The 15,530-nt window shown below is 33.2% G+C and overlaps 1 non-coding gene across 1 annotated transcript; it reads left to right on the top strand.

Annotated features, from left to right (window-relative positions):
• The first annotated feature begins 14,619 nt into the window (after nt 1-14,619).
• On the top strand, nt 14,620-14,693 carry trnan-guu (transfer RNA asparagine (anticodon GUU)). Its single transcript has one exon. It is a non-coding gene; the product is annotated as a tRNA-Asn (tRNA).
• Nucleotides 14,694-15,530: the final 837 nt, after the last annotated feature.

Genomic DNA, 15,530 nt, shown 5'->3' with positions numbered 1-15,530 from the left:
TCGTACGAAAAGGCTTCAAAGCGATTACGGATAGTAAGTGGACTACAACTTTGGCTCACAATGGCAGCTGTGGTGTGAAACAGGACAATCTTGAACCCCGATTCTCCCAGGGAACTATCGTTGTCACATAGAGTACTATAGAGGAAAGACAACCGTGTCCGTATATTTGGTGAGTAGTTCATCTTTCTTTTTTAGCTCGTTCCCGTAGTTTGGTCATTTCTTTGTTGGTGTTTAGTAGTAAAATGTCTTTCTCTGACGGCAACTGAGGAGCAGCGCCTCCACCATCTGCAGATGCGGCCATCTTGGCCATCAAGAAGAAGAAGAAGAAGAAGAAGAAGAAGAAGAAGAAGAAGAAGAAGAAGAAGAAAATTAATTTAGCAATTAAAGTATAACAAAAATTCTGTACACCAAAAAAAATAAAGGTAAAATATTGGGAAAATAATGATTTACTGTTTAAAAAACAACAACAACAACAACAACAACATCAACAAATTAATACCCCGATTATTATAGTTAGTTTAAAATAAAAATAAATATCCCTTTATGAAACTAAATAAAAGGCAAATAATTCCAATGTTCCAAAATAATGCTTTGATTCCCAATATTTTTTAGATTTACAGAAGTTCAATAGTTTTTTCTTTTTACAATCTGTTATCCTTACACATGTCTATGAGTCCTTGCTTGTATTTAAACAGTATGTGCACCCAAGGGACTTCTCTCCTACTAAACCCGCCCTCTGAAATTCCTCTGGGTCGCTCTGACACATTTCCCAAAGCTGTAGCTGTAATTAATCCCATTTTCTCTTTCTGCTGCTCCTACTGAGATTAGAAAAGTCCTTCATTAATAACATTCAAAGACTTCACTGAAGGTAGAAATACTTGCCAACATTGTGGGTTGGAACAATAGTTGTCTCTGTGTTATAAGTGTGTGGTGTGCAAATCATTGAAAATAACATTGTGAAGTGTGTGTGGATAGGAAACAGGAAAAAAGAGTCAAATCCATAACAAAACCCGAAAGGACAAAATCCTAGTTTTTTGTATTTATCAGAGGCAAACACTAAGCCATAATTATAACAATAACATGAACCTTACCCATAACCCCCTTCAAAAACTTTTTCACTTCAATCAAAGAAAAAACGTTTTCAAACGTAATTTTTTGAGGCTCAAATTTTTTTTTTTTTTTTTTGCATTTTTTTTCCTTTAATTGAAATATTTTATTTTTTGATTGAATAATAAAGACAAATGTACTACCCATAATATGACCCAAAAACAAAAAAAGATGACTTCATTAAAAAATACCTTTTCAATCAACAAAAACATTTTGAATCAATGAAAAAAAAATATGTCCTATACTGTATCTACTGTATATCTTGTTGATGTTGTCCAGAGAAGCTGATTCAAAGTAGTTTTAGGACAAACAAAAAAAACTTTCAGCCTGAATTTTTGGCTCACTCTGAACCCTGTGTTCATTTTCCACAACTATCACTGTTTTTCCAGAAACTTTGCTGTTAATCATAATCTGAAGATTCATATCCACGACAGATTACTTCACCTCTCTCCCTTCTTTTTCATGTACATTATATCAGGGAAACTTCAAGGTAAGGGTCAGCACAGCCCATGGCCTGAAGAATGTAACAAAGTAGGAAAAACGCCAGCATTGATGGAGAGCATGAGACAATCCAATAAATCCCGTCTCCTTCACGTTACACACGCAGTGAAATACAAAGAACAACCTGGTGCCAATCAACCCACTTTGATCTGTCTTGAATCACGTCACATCATTAAAGCCACCGTCAACAGAAGCACTCCAATTACAGAAAACAACAGTGATGTAAGCCTGCTGTTTACTCCCGCTGAAAAATCAAAAAGAGCTTTGCCTGAATGCTAATGAAGCTCACACGGTAGTGGAGGTGTTGGACAGATTCCCTCTCTGTCACGTTATTGCACACTTTATAGACATCTCCCTCCTAATATCCATTAACAGCTCACAGATACGACCGTGCCCCTCTCAGCACTTTACAGGTCAGTCATTTGCAGGGGGGAAAATGAAAAGCTGGGACCCTTGAACTATTCATTGAATGGCAGTTGTGCAATTGACCATTCCTGTTTTTGTTGCTCAGTCCTGGGAAAAGTCAAACATCATCATCACCATTAACTAAATGAAGACGAGGCTGTGGGTTGATTGGATCTCAGCCTATGCAAAGGGAATATGAATGAAAGACTATTTATTAATATGCATTTTTTTTCTTTAGGATGATTTGCCTTCACAAGTCTTTGCTAATAGCATTTGACCTGGGGAAATGAGAACCTTTACAACAGAGGTAGGTATGTTTTATCACAGCGGGGCCACAAAAAAGTGTTTGTTTAATCAACATTCATGTCAGCATTTAGAATAGTGAGCGTATGTTTGTTGTTGTCTTGTTCGTTGTGAGGCATTTTATGCATTTCTGTATTGGTTTAGTGTATTTATCCTGTAAATTTTAAAATATATGTTTTTTGGAGTCATATTGTGTATTGGCGCTGTCAATTTTCATTTTTTTGGAGTATTTTTTGTGTATTTCTGTTATTGTTTTGCTTGTTTGTTTGTGCTGTGGGTTTGCATAGCCATTTTTTGTGTTTTTCTTGTCTTTTGGTGTACTTTTGTTGTCATTTTCTGTAATTTTGTATATTTTTCTGAGTCATTTTGTTTATTACTGTTGTCGTTTTGTTCATTTTTGTAGTAGTTTTGTGTGTTATTGGAGTATTTTCCTTGTTTTTCTCTGGTCTTTTACTGTATTTTCCTGCAATGTTGTAATTATTTGTGTTTTTGAACGTATTCTTGCTCTTGTTTTGTGTATTTTTCTGTTATTTTGTACATTTCATTTGGGAGCTGCTTAAAACTAGACCGAGGGCCGAATGCCAGTTGCTTAAGTCTGCTTTACCACATGATAAAAATAAATATTTTGAACCAAACTGATACATTTGATATTGCAGATGTTGAAAACAATGGATTTTTCAAAAATGTTGTTGATTTACAAACTGCTTTTCCCCTCATCTAGGACAACAATGAAAGCTGTAAGTATTGACACCACAATCTGATTCCATTCATGTAATGGAGGAAGTGATCCATTCATGTAACTCCAACTGGATTTATAAGGCTAAAAGCATGTGATGGCCTGTTTTAAGGTGTTGTCTTTGTTTAACTTGAAGGCATCTGTAAAGATGGACGATAGTAGCGTCTAAATGCTACACCCACTGGCATTTTTATCCAAACGTCCAAATCTGTCCATAGTAATGTTCATGTTCAAGGACCTGAATGACATGTAACCAAGCCCTGAAATGTAAAACTTTGACAATAAACCCTGTTTTCAGTTGAGGAACGACTCTTTATATTTTTCTCTAGTATTAATTACTGTACATTCATATCATTGAATTTAAATCATTTCTTTGTATGAGAATAAAGCCTCTTCATAATGAATAACAGAGCCGGACTCTACTGGTTTTAGAAGGTATTTTAAGCAGAATCGGAAGCTTTCATGTTTGCTGGTTATTGTGACTGTCATCTGCAAGTTAGGACAACGGCAGAGTTGGCTCACGTGCCGTGTGCTTTTGTCCTCTATTGGGCTTTAGAGTCACAGATGAGACACAATGCTGGCACGTGAGCTGCTTCCATCTGACACAAATGTCCTTCCAAGTAATCCATCGTTTCAAATCCATTTATGCGTCAGACTTTGATATTAGGGCACCGTTGTGGGTCTTCTCCCTGCCGATCAGAGGGTCTCCTGTTGGCCTACTTAACACACACAAGTACACATACACACACATGAAAAGAAAAGCCACACAAATCATGTTATGGCAAAATGACACCTCAATCTGACCTAGAAATGGACATGTCTCATTCCAATCAATATTATAAAACACCATATTCAGGAAACAACACATCTTAACCCACCAAAGTGGATCTCCCACAGCTCACCTTCATGCACTACTTCACCGCAGCACATCTGACTGAATCGAGCAGGTCATTCATAGGGAGTGTGCTGGGAACGGGGCCGATCCTGAGTTCCCCTCCCGCCTGCAGTTTGACATTTCCAGGCTGTTCATCGATCAAAGGCTCTCTCCGAGTGCTGAACGCTTAAAAGTCAAATACACAAAGGTGGAGGAGCAAACACAACAGGAAGAACTCAGCAGAGGCTTTTTGTTGTTGATAATGTTGCTTTTCACTGTTAGCAGTTTGGAACAGGGTTGCAGTCAATTACATTTTTCAATTACCATCACTGAGCCTTTAATAATAATAATAATAATAATAATAATAATAAAACCTAACTCTCCTCTTGTGTTAGCTTTCTATTAGAATTTCTTATGATAATGGGTCAGTTTTGACCCATGTCTTAAATCAGCTGTAAAATACACAAAGAAAATATTATTTATCATCTAATTTGTTTCTCATCTCTTGGTTACCATGTTAGGCTTCCTTATCCCTGAAAATATTGGTATTAATATTTTTGGTGTGGGCGTCGGAGCTTTTTTTCTGTCAGAATACCCCTAGATTTCAATTTTTTTTAATATTATATTTAATATTTATTTTATTTTTTTTAATGATCCTCAAGAGAACTGACAGTTAAACTTAATCTAAAACATATTTTAAAAATTACTACATACAGTATGTATGTAAGCCATAGAATTGTAACATGATTCCACAGGTTTGTGTTTAATTAAATTTTATAGAATATCCATGACAATTACAAATACAAAGTCAGTTATCGACACTGAGTTACAATTCCATTATGATGACAACAGCAACAGATTTTTTCAATTACAATTACAAATTACGCAATTACAATTATAATTCACCCCAATCCTGGTTTGTAGTATATAGACCTGTATAACTATAGTTTGGTAAATTTCTGTTAAACAATGTATTTTAGGAAAAGTGCTAGGAAAACCCAATCGTCAATTTCCAAATGTGTCTTTATCATTATTATCATTTATTAATTCAGTCATCCTCTTACTTGCGTTTATCCCTGTTCAGGGTCTTGGGCGTCTGATTGTGCCTAGCTCTCGACGGGTATTGTAATAACGGAGATAATACGAATGTGAGTTTGAAATTCAAAGATTTTGATTGAAAAATGTGAAAAAGTGAGAGTTGTTGCTGATGACACAATGAATCCCACTCTGAGGAAAATGTAATTACCAACAAGTGCTGTACAAAGCTAGAGATATTTCCTGCTCAGAGCACAACACGGGAACTAATTCACCTCATGCCTTAACCTCATTTCTTCCTGTAACCTAGTTTCCTTCTCCTCATTTGATTCTTGCAGATTCTCATCAACAGACATGAGCCTCCAGGCTTCAGCAGCACATTCAACCTGCAGCATGGAGACTTTCTACAGCGATCAGGTTAACTGTGTATGATAAATAAAAGGGCCAAGTTTTCATCGGACTCTCGTTATCACTACCCTTCTACACACAACAATAAACAGGAAGATGCTCTGTCTGGCCCGCAGTGATCACTGCATGATAATGTTCCAGAGCCAGAAGCATCATAAAGAATTTCGAACAGTGCTTTTCATGTGACAATCTAACTTCCATTAGAAGCTCCAGTGATGCACGCAAACAATTTTACCACTCACACAAACACAGAGAGCCATGGACGCTTCGTAATCAGTATGAAGCACAAACTGTTACAATTAAAAAAAAATCTCAATTTAATAACAAATCTTATGGGGTTCCCAATGTTACCTATTGGTAGTTGTTGGGCAGGCTTATTGAGGTTAAGTATATTTTATAGCCAGAGACACAGCCAAATACAATACTAAAGTGACAAACACCCAAAATCAATGGTAAGGCTATAGTTTTTCTGAGAAAAGGCTATCATAAGACCCTAAAAACTAGTGTGAATATGATAAGAACACTTAAACTGGGATGTAAATGCAATAAAGCATTACAAATTTGAAAAAAAAGTGAGAAACACCCAAAATCACAGGAAAGGCATAAAAACAGTCTAATTTTTGGATTGCAAAAGGAAGCCGGAGTACACCCACACAGCACAGGGAGTACACACAAACTCCAAGCAGAAATGACCAAAGTGTCAACCCCAAGGACTGAACCCAGAAAATTCTTGCAGTGAGGTAGACGTACTAAACACTGAGCCACCATGCACAGAGCTAAAGAAAGGCATACAATATTTTTTTTTTCTCTGAGATAAGGCTATCAAAAGACCCTAACATTTAGTGCAAAAATGATGTGCATACTTATACTGGGATGAAAATGCAGTAAGGCATGAAAAATGAAAAAAAATGACTAACACCCCAAATCCGAGGTAAAGCTATAGTAAGGCGTAAAAAATTAAAAATTTTAGAATTGTATTTCTGAGAAAAGGATATCACAAGACCCCAAAAACTACTCTAAAAATGATGTGCATACTTATATTAGGATAAAAATGCAGTCAGGCATGAAAAATTAGAGAAAAATAACAAACACCCCAAATACGAGGTAAGGCTATTGTAAGGCAAAAAAATGAAAAATATCAACAAAAAAAATTTGAGTTATGGCTATCACAAGACACCAAAAACTAGTCTAAATATGATGTGCATAAATATACAAGGATAAAAATGCAGTAAGGCATGAAAAATGAAAAAAAGAAAAAACACCCCAAATCCGAGGTAAGGCTAGAGTAAGGCAAAAAAAAATTAAAGATTTTAAAGAAAATTTTTTGAGATAAGGCTATAACAGTAAGGGATGAAAAATGAAAAAAAAAAAAACCCAAAATCCGAGGTAAGGCTATAGTAAGGCACAAAAATTGAAAAAATTAGGATTTTTTTTTTCTGAGATAAGGTTATCACAAGACCCCAAAAATTTGTCTTAAAATGATGTGCATACTTATATAAAGATAAAAATGCAGTAAGGGATGAAAAAAAAAAGAAATGACAAACACCCCAAATCCGAGGTTAGGCTATAGTAAAGCAAAAAAATTAAAATTTCAAAGAACATTTTTTTGAGATAAGGCTATAACAAGACCCCAAAACTAGTCTAAATATGATGTACTGTACATACTTATACAAGGATAAAAATGCAGTAAGGCATGAAAAATGAAAAAAAATGACTAACACCCCAAATCCGAGGTAAAGCTATAGTAAGGCATAAAAATTAAAAAGTTTGAAAAAAAAAATTTTGAGAGAAGGCTATCACAAGACCGCGAAAACTAGTCTAAATACGATGTGCATAATTATACAAGATTTAAAATGCAGAAAGGCATGAAAAATGAGAAGAAGTCGACAATGAGAAAAAACAACACAAATCAAAGCTAAGGCTACAGTGAAGCATACAAACTAAATGCTTTGGATTGTTTTTAACTTGGAGATGCCAGGGATTGAACCTTGGAACTCAAACACACAAAGCATATGGCTTTACCACTAAGCTACAACCCCAATTTCAGAACACTGAAACGAGAAAAACATTGAAAAATGAAAAATGAGGAAAAAATGACAAACACCCCAAATCCGTGGTAAGGCTATAGTAAGGCAAAAAAAAAATTTTGAGATAAGGCTATCACAAGACCCCGAAAACTAGTCTAAATATGATGTGCATACTTATACAAGGATAAAAATGCAGTAAGGCACGAAAAATGAAAAAGATGACAAACACCTGGAATCCGAGGTAAGGCTAAAGAAACACAAAAAAATTAAAAAGTTTGAAAAAAATTTTTTTGAGATAAGGCTATCACAAGACCCCAAAAACTAGTCTTAATATGATGTGCATACTTATACAAGGATAAAAATGCAGTAAGGCTTGAAAAATGAAAAAAAAAATGACAAACACCCCAAATCCGAGGTAAGGCTATAAAAAAATTAAAAATTAATAATTTCATGAAAAAAAATATTTGAGAAAAGGCTATCACAACACCCCAAAAACTAGTCTTAATATGATGTGCATACTTATACAAGGATAAAAATGCAGTAAGGCATGAAAAATGAAAAAAAAAAAAATCACAAACACCTCAAATCCGAGGTAAGGCTATAGTAGGGCATAAAAATTAAAAATTTCAAAAAAAAATTTTGAGATAAGGCTATCACAAGACCCCAAAAACTAGTCTAAATATGATGTGCATACTTATACAAGGATAAAAATGCAGAAAAGGCATGAAAAAAAAAAAAAAAAAAAAAAAAATGACAAACACCTGAAATCCGAGGTAAGGCTATAGTAAGGCAGAAAAATTAAAAAATTTAAAAAAATTTTTTTGAGATAAGGCTATCACAAAACCCCGAAAACTAGTCGAAATATGATGTGCATACTTACACAAGAATAAAAATGCAGTGAGGCATGAAAAATGAAAAAAAATGACAAACACCCCAAATCCGAGGTAAGGCTATAAAAAAATTAAAAATTAATAATTTTATAAAAAAAAATTTGAGAAAAGGCTATCACAACACCCCAAAAACTAGTCTTAATATGATGTGCATACTTATACAAGGATAAAAATACAGTAAGGCATGAAAAATGAAAAAAAAAAAAATCACAAACACCTCAAATCCGAGGAAAGGCTATAGTAAGGCATAAAAATTAAAAATTTAAAAAAAAATTTTTGAGATAAGGTTATCACAAGACCCCAAAAACTAGTCTTAATATGATGTGCATACTTATACACGAATAAAAATGCAGTAAGGCATGAAAAATGAAAAAAATGACAACACCCCAAATCCGAGGTAAAGCTATAAAAAAAATTAAAAATTAAAAATTTCCAAAAATTTTTTTTGAGATAAGGCTATAACAAGACCCCAAAGACTAGTCTAAAAATGATGTGCATACTTATACAAGGATAAAAATGCAGTAAGGCATGAAAAATGAGAAGAATTCGACAATGAGAAAAAACAACACAAATCAAAGGTAAGGCTACAGTGACGCATACAAACTAAATGCTTTGGATTGTTTTTTACTTGGAGTTGCCAAGGTTTGAACCTTGGCCCTCAAACACACAAAGCATATGGCTTTACCACTAAGCTACAACCCCAATTTCAGAACACTGAAATGAGTAAAACATTGAAAAATGAAAAATGAGGAAAAAATGACAAACACCCCAAATCCGAGGTAAGGCTATAGTGAGGCAAAAAAAAAAAAAAAAATTTCAAATAAAAATTTGAGATAAGGCTGTAACAAGACCCCAAAAACTAGTCTAAATATGATATGCATACTTATACAAGAATAAAAATGCAGTAAGGCATGAAAAATGAAAAAAAAAATCATAAACACCTCAAATCCGAGGTAAGGCTATAGTAAGGCAAAAAAAAAATTCAAAATTTAAAAATTTTTTTTTTGAGATAAGGTTATCACAAGACCCCAAAAACTAGTCTTAATATGATGTGCATACTTATACAAGGATAAAAATACAGTAAGGCATGAAAAATGAAAAAGATGACAAACACCTGGAATCCGAGGTAAGGCTAAAGTAAGACAAAAAAATTAAAAAGTTTTAAAAAAAAATTTTTGAGATAAGGCTATCACAAGACCCTGAAAACTAGTCCAAATATGATGTGCATACTTATACAAGGATAAAAATGCAGTAAAGCATGAAAAATAACAAAATAAAAAATGACAACCACCTGAAATCCGAGGTAAGGCTATAGTAAGGCATAAAAATTAAAAAGTTTGAAAAAAAAAATTTTGAGATAAGGCTATCACAAGACCCCGAAAACTAGTCTAACTATGATGTGCATACTTATACAAGGATTAAAATGCAGAAAGGCATGAAAAATGAGAAGAAGTCGACAATGAGAAAAAAACAACACAAATCAAAGGTAAGGCTACAGTGACGCATACAAACTAAATGCTTTGGATTGTTCTTTACTTGGAGTTGCCAGGGATTGAACCTTGGATCTCAAACACACAAAGCATATGGCTTTACCACTAAGCTACTACCCCAATTTCAGAACACTGAAACAAGAAAAACATTGAAAAATGAAAAATGAGGAAAAAATGACAAACACCCCAAATCCGAGGTAAGGCTATAGTAAGGCAAAAAAAAATTAAAAATTTCAAAAAAATTTTGAGATAATGCTATAACAAGACCCCAAAAACTAGTCTTAATATGATGTGCATACTTATACAAGAATAAAAATGCAGTAAGGCATGAAAAATGAAAAAAAAAATCATAAACACCTCAAATCCGAGGTAAGGCTATAGTAAGGCAAAAAAAAATTCAAAATTTAAAAATTTTTTTTTTGAGATAAGGTTATCACAAGACCCCAAAAACTAGTCTTAATATGATGTGCATACTTATACAAGGATAAAAATACAGTAAGGCATGAAAAATGAAAAAGATGACAAACACCTGGAATCCGAGGTAAGGCTAAAGTAAGACAAAAAAATTAAAAAGTTTTAAAAAAAAATTTTTGAGATAAGGCTATCACAAGACCCTGAAAACTAGTCCAAATATGATGTGCATACTTATACAAGGATAAAAATGCAGTAAAGCATGAAAAATAACAAAATAAAAAATGACAAACACCTGAAATCCGAGGTAAGGCTATAGTAAGGCATAAAAATTAAAAAGTTTGAAAAAAAAAATTTTGAGATAAGGCTATCACAAGACCCCGAAAACTAGTCTAACTATGATGTGCATACTTATACAAGGATTAAAATGCAGAAAGGCATGAAAAATGAGAAGAAGTCGACAATGAGAAAAAAACAACACAAATCAAAGGTAAGGCTACAGTGACGCATACAAACTAAATGCTTTGGATTGTTCTTTACTTGGAGTTGCCAGGGATTGAACCTTGGATCTCAAACACACAAAGCATATGGCTTTACCACTAAGCTACTACCCCAATTTCAGAACACTGAAACAAGAAAAACATTGAAAAATGAAAAATGAGGAAAAAATGACAAACACCCCAAATCCGAGGTAAGGCTATAGTAAGGCAAAAAAAAATTAAAAATTTCAAAAAAAATTTTGAGATAATGCTATAACAAGACCCCAAAAACTAGTCTTAATATGATGTGCATACTTATACAAGAATAAAAATGCAGTAAGGCATGAAAAATGAAAAAAAAAAATCACAAACACCTCAAATCCGAGGTAAGGCTATAGTAGGGCAAAAAAAAAATTCAAAATTTCCCAAAAATTTTTTTGAGATAAGGCTATAACAAGACCCCAAAGACTAGTCTAAATATGATGTGCATACTTACACAAGGATAAAAATGCAGTAAGGCATGAAAAATTAAAAAAATGACAAACACCTGGAATCCGAGGTAAGGCTAAAGTAAGAAAAAAATTAAAAAGTTTGAAAAAATATTTTTTGAGATAAGGCTGTAACAAGACCCCAAAAACTAGTCTAAATATGATGTGCATACTTATACAAGAATAAAAATGCAGTAAGGCTTGAAAAATGAAAAAAAAAATGACAAACACCTCAAATCCGAGGTAAGGCTATAGTAGGGCATAAAAATTAAAAATTTCAAAATAAAATTTTGAGATAAGGCTATCACAAGACCCCAAAAACTAGTCTAAATATGATGTGCATACTTATACAAGGATAAAAATGCAGTAAGGCTTGAAAAATGAAAAAAAAAATGACAAACACCTGAAATCCAAGGTAAGGCTATAGTAAGGCATGAAAATTAAAAAGTTTGAAAAAAATAAATTTTGAGATAAGGCTATCACAAGACCCCGAAAACTAGTATTAATATGATGTGCATACTTACACACGAATAAAAATGCAGTAAGGCATGAAAAATGAAAAAAATGACAAACACCTCAAATCCGAGGTAAGGCTATAGTAAGGAAAAAAAAATTAAAAATTTCCAACAAATTTTTTTGAGATAAGGCTATCACTAGACCCCAAAAACTAGTCTAAATATGATGTGCATACTTATACAAGAGTAAAAATGCAGTAAGGCATGAAAAATGAAAAAAAAGACAAACACCCCAAATCCGAGGTAAAGCTATAAAAAAAATTAAAAATTAAAAATTTCCTAAAAAAAAAATTGAGATAAGGCTATCACAAGACCCCAAAAACTAGTCTAAATATGATGTGCATACTTATACAAGAATAAAAATGCAGTAAGGCTTGAAAAATGAAAAAAAAAAATGACAAACACCTCAAATCCGAGGTAAGGCTATAGTAGGGCATAAAAATTAAAAATTTCAAAATAAAATTTTGAGATAAGGCTATCACAAGACCCCAAAAACTAGTCTAAATATGATGTGCATACTTATACAAGGATAAAAATGCAGTAAGGCTTGAAAAATGAAAAAAAAAATGACAAACACCTGAAATCCAAGGTAAGGCTATAGTAAGGCATGAAAATTAAAAAGTTTGAAAAAAATAAATTTTGAGATAAGGCTATCACAAGACCCCGAAAACTAGTATTAATATGATGTGCATACTTACACACGAATAAAAATGCAGTAAGGCATGAAAAATGAAAAAAATGACAAACACCTCAAATCCGAGGTAAGGCTATAGTAAGGAAAAAAAAATTAAAAATTTCCAACAAATTTTTTTGAGATAAGGCTATCACTAGACCCCAAAAACTAGTCTAAATATGATGTGCATACTTATACAAGAGTAAAAATGCAGTAAGGCATGAAAAATGAAAAAAAAGACAAACACCCCAAATCCGAGGTAAAGCTATAAAAAAAATTAAAAATTAAAAATTTCCTAAAAAAAAAATTGAGATAAGGCTATCACAAGACCCCAAAAACTAGTCTTAATATGATGTGCATACTTATACAAGAATAAAAATGCAGTAAGGCATGAAAAATGAAAAAAAAAATCACAAACACCTCAAATCCGAGGTAAGGCTATAAGTAAGGCATAAAAATTAAAAAGTTTGAAAAAAAATTTTTGAGATAAGGCTATCACAAGACCCCAAAAACTAGTCTTAATATGATGTGCATACTTATACAAGGATAAAAATGCAGTAAGGCATGAAAAATGAAAAAAAAATGACAAACACCTCAAATCCGAGGTAAGGCTATAGTAAGGCATAAAAATTAAAAAGTTTGAAAAAAAAAATTTTGAGATAAGGCTATCACAAGACCCCGAAAACTAGTCTAAATATGATGTGCATAATTATACAAGGATTAAAATGCAGTCAGGCATGAAAAATGAGAGAAAAACGACAAACACCCCAAATCCGGCAAAAAAATTCAAATTTTTTAGAATTTTTTTCCTGAGATAAGGTTATCACAAGACCCTAAAATACTAGTGCAAATATGATAAACACACTTAAACTTGGATGAAAATGCAATAAGACATTAAAAAATAAAAAAATGAGAAAAAAACAGCAATATGGCATGAAATTTTTGAAAAAAAGTGTACAATAAAAAAAAAAAAAAAATGACTAACAACCAAAATCAGCAGTAAGGCTATAGTGAACAGTGCATTTATCAACTAACTCTGGTTGTTAAAAAAAAAAAAAAAAAAAAAAAAAACACCTGTTGAGAGAGACGACTATTTTCAACTTGTTCTGGCTGTCTATAAACGCCCAGAATAACATATTTTCTTCATGTCATTCTCAACTACTTCTGGCTGTCAAATAGACGTTCAGATTATGGCCTGCTTGGACATCTAATTTCAACTATATCTGGCTGTCACTAGACGTCCAGAATGGGACCAGGCCGAACGCCTCATATCATTGTCTTCTCTCAACTATATCTGGCTGGACGGACTGACTTGAAATCAACTTTCCTTGGACGTCTACAGACGTTCATTGCTCAGTGGGGATGTTAGCTTATTTACGTATAGCCTGTGCTGTTAAAGCTACCAAAACAGACCTCTAATTCATCATTTAAAAACGCTTTAAAACATGGGTGTCAAACTCAAGGCCCGTGGACCGGAAGCATTCAATTCATCAATTGATTGAGGTCAAAGTGAAAATTAGATTAAAACATTAGTTTTGAAGCATCAAACACATTCTTTTTTTAATCTTAGAGGAAACATTCAGCTTAGTTTGATGTGAAATAGACAGAAGGAAATAGGAATTTCACTTTAATTGTACCCAAAGTTGAAATTAATGAATGTAAATGACTAGACTGATCGAAATGAATCTGCTCCATAGCAAAGCAGCAATGCAATAAATAAATAAATAGTTAAATAAAAAATAAAATAAAAATCCTACCATAATGAGTTTTATTTAACATTTCATGTTTTCCCAGTAATTCCCCCTTTAAAACTAGTAAGCATAGATGCTATGGGTCAAAAACGGATAGTCGTAATTGGTTCTACTCTCACACGTGCATTCTGACCCCCGTTTAATATCTGCATGCATTAATACTTAATTAGGAAAATTTGGTTCTACACAGTCGTTTAAACGTGAAAGTGTTAACAATAGGAAACAATAATACGACATTTTTATGGTCGGGCCCATTTGAGGACAAACTATGCCGTAATGTGGCCTGCGTTTGATACCCTTGCTTTAACCTGACGAACCCGAGCAAAGAAAAATATTATAAAATAAACCTTTTTTAAACAAAGCAATGAAGGAGCAACTTCTGTCGTCTGTCTGTCTTCATGTCTATTTGCCTTTTTCACTCAACAATGTGCCGTTTACAGGAAAAACCTCACCCACGAGTCGACAAATAAATCCACCAAAATGACTTCTCATCAAATTAAAAAAGAAAAAAAATTCAGCGCAAGCGGTCTCTGTGGCGCAATCGGTTAGCGCGTTCGGCTGTTAACCGAAAGGTTGGTGGTTCGAGCCCACCCAAGGACGCACACTGTTTTTTTTTGTTTTGTTTATATATATATATATATATATATATATATATATATATATATATATATAATTCAAAGCGTTTCACCAGCTTAACGCTACAACTTTCTCAACCGCCGACTAGTGTCACAATGAAGCATCTGTAGGTTATGCATTACATTATTGCTCTCGCTTCCTGTACATAATGAATGGATTCAATATACGGGATGCGTCGATATAATATTAATCGACGGCATATATATTATTTAAAAAACAACAACATAAAATGTGTTCGCCCGACGTGGAGCTCGAACCCAAGACCCTGAGACGGGATGTATAGAGTGGAGTTTTATTCATTTGACTGTGTTTTAATGAAGAAGGAAATTCTGGTGAAACACTTCCACCCTGTGGACAGTCTGGGAATTACAAATAGAACAGTTGATTTGGGCTGGAAAAACAAAAAAAAACCCACCATCTTTACTGGAAAGCAAATATTATATGTAAACATCTAGCATACTACAACACACAAGTAAATATATACATTATTTGTTTTACTTGAAAAATTCCTTTAAAAAAAAAACATCAAAGATAAAAACTCAGAGGTTAAAAAAATAATATTAGGAATAGTCAATAAGAATTGACTTTACCCACAATAAAGTACTTTTCTGATAAATTTTACTCTTTGAAGTAAAAAAAAAAAAAAAATGGAGGAGCCATTTTCATCCATGGGATGTGACATGCATTCTTTCTTTTATTTTCCTCTTTATTTAGGTTTTTCTTGCACTTTTCTCCACATTTTCTTTAATGTCCTCTTTATTTATTTCTCTTATGTCATGTCTGGAGCTTCTATTGAAACGT

Source organism: Gouania willdenowi, chromosome 9 (genome assembly GCF_900634775.1).
Source record: "Gouania willdenowi chromosome 9, fGouWil2.1, whole genome shotgun sequence".
Classification (NCBI taxonomy): Eukaryota; Metazoa; Chordata; class Actinopteri; order Blenniiformes; family Gobiesocidae; genus Gouania; species Gouania willdenowi.
This window is presented reverse-complemented; position numbering and strand designations above follow the sequence as displayed.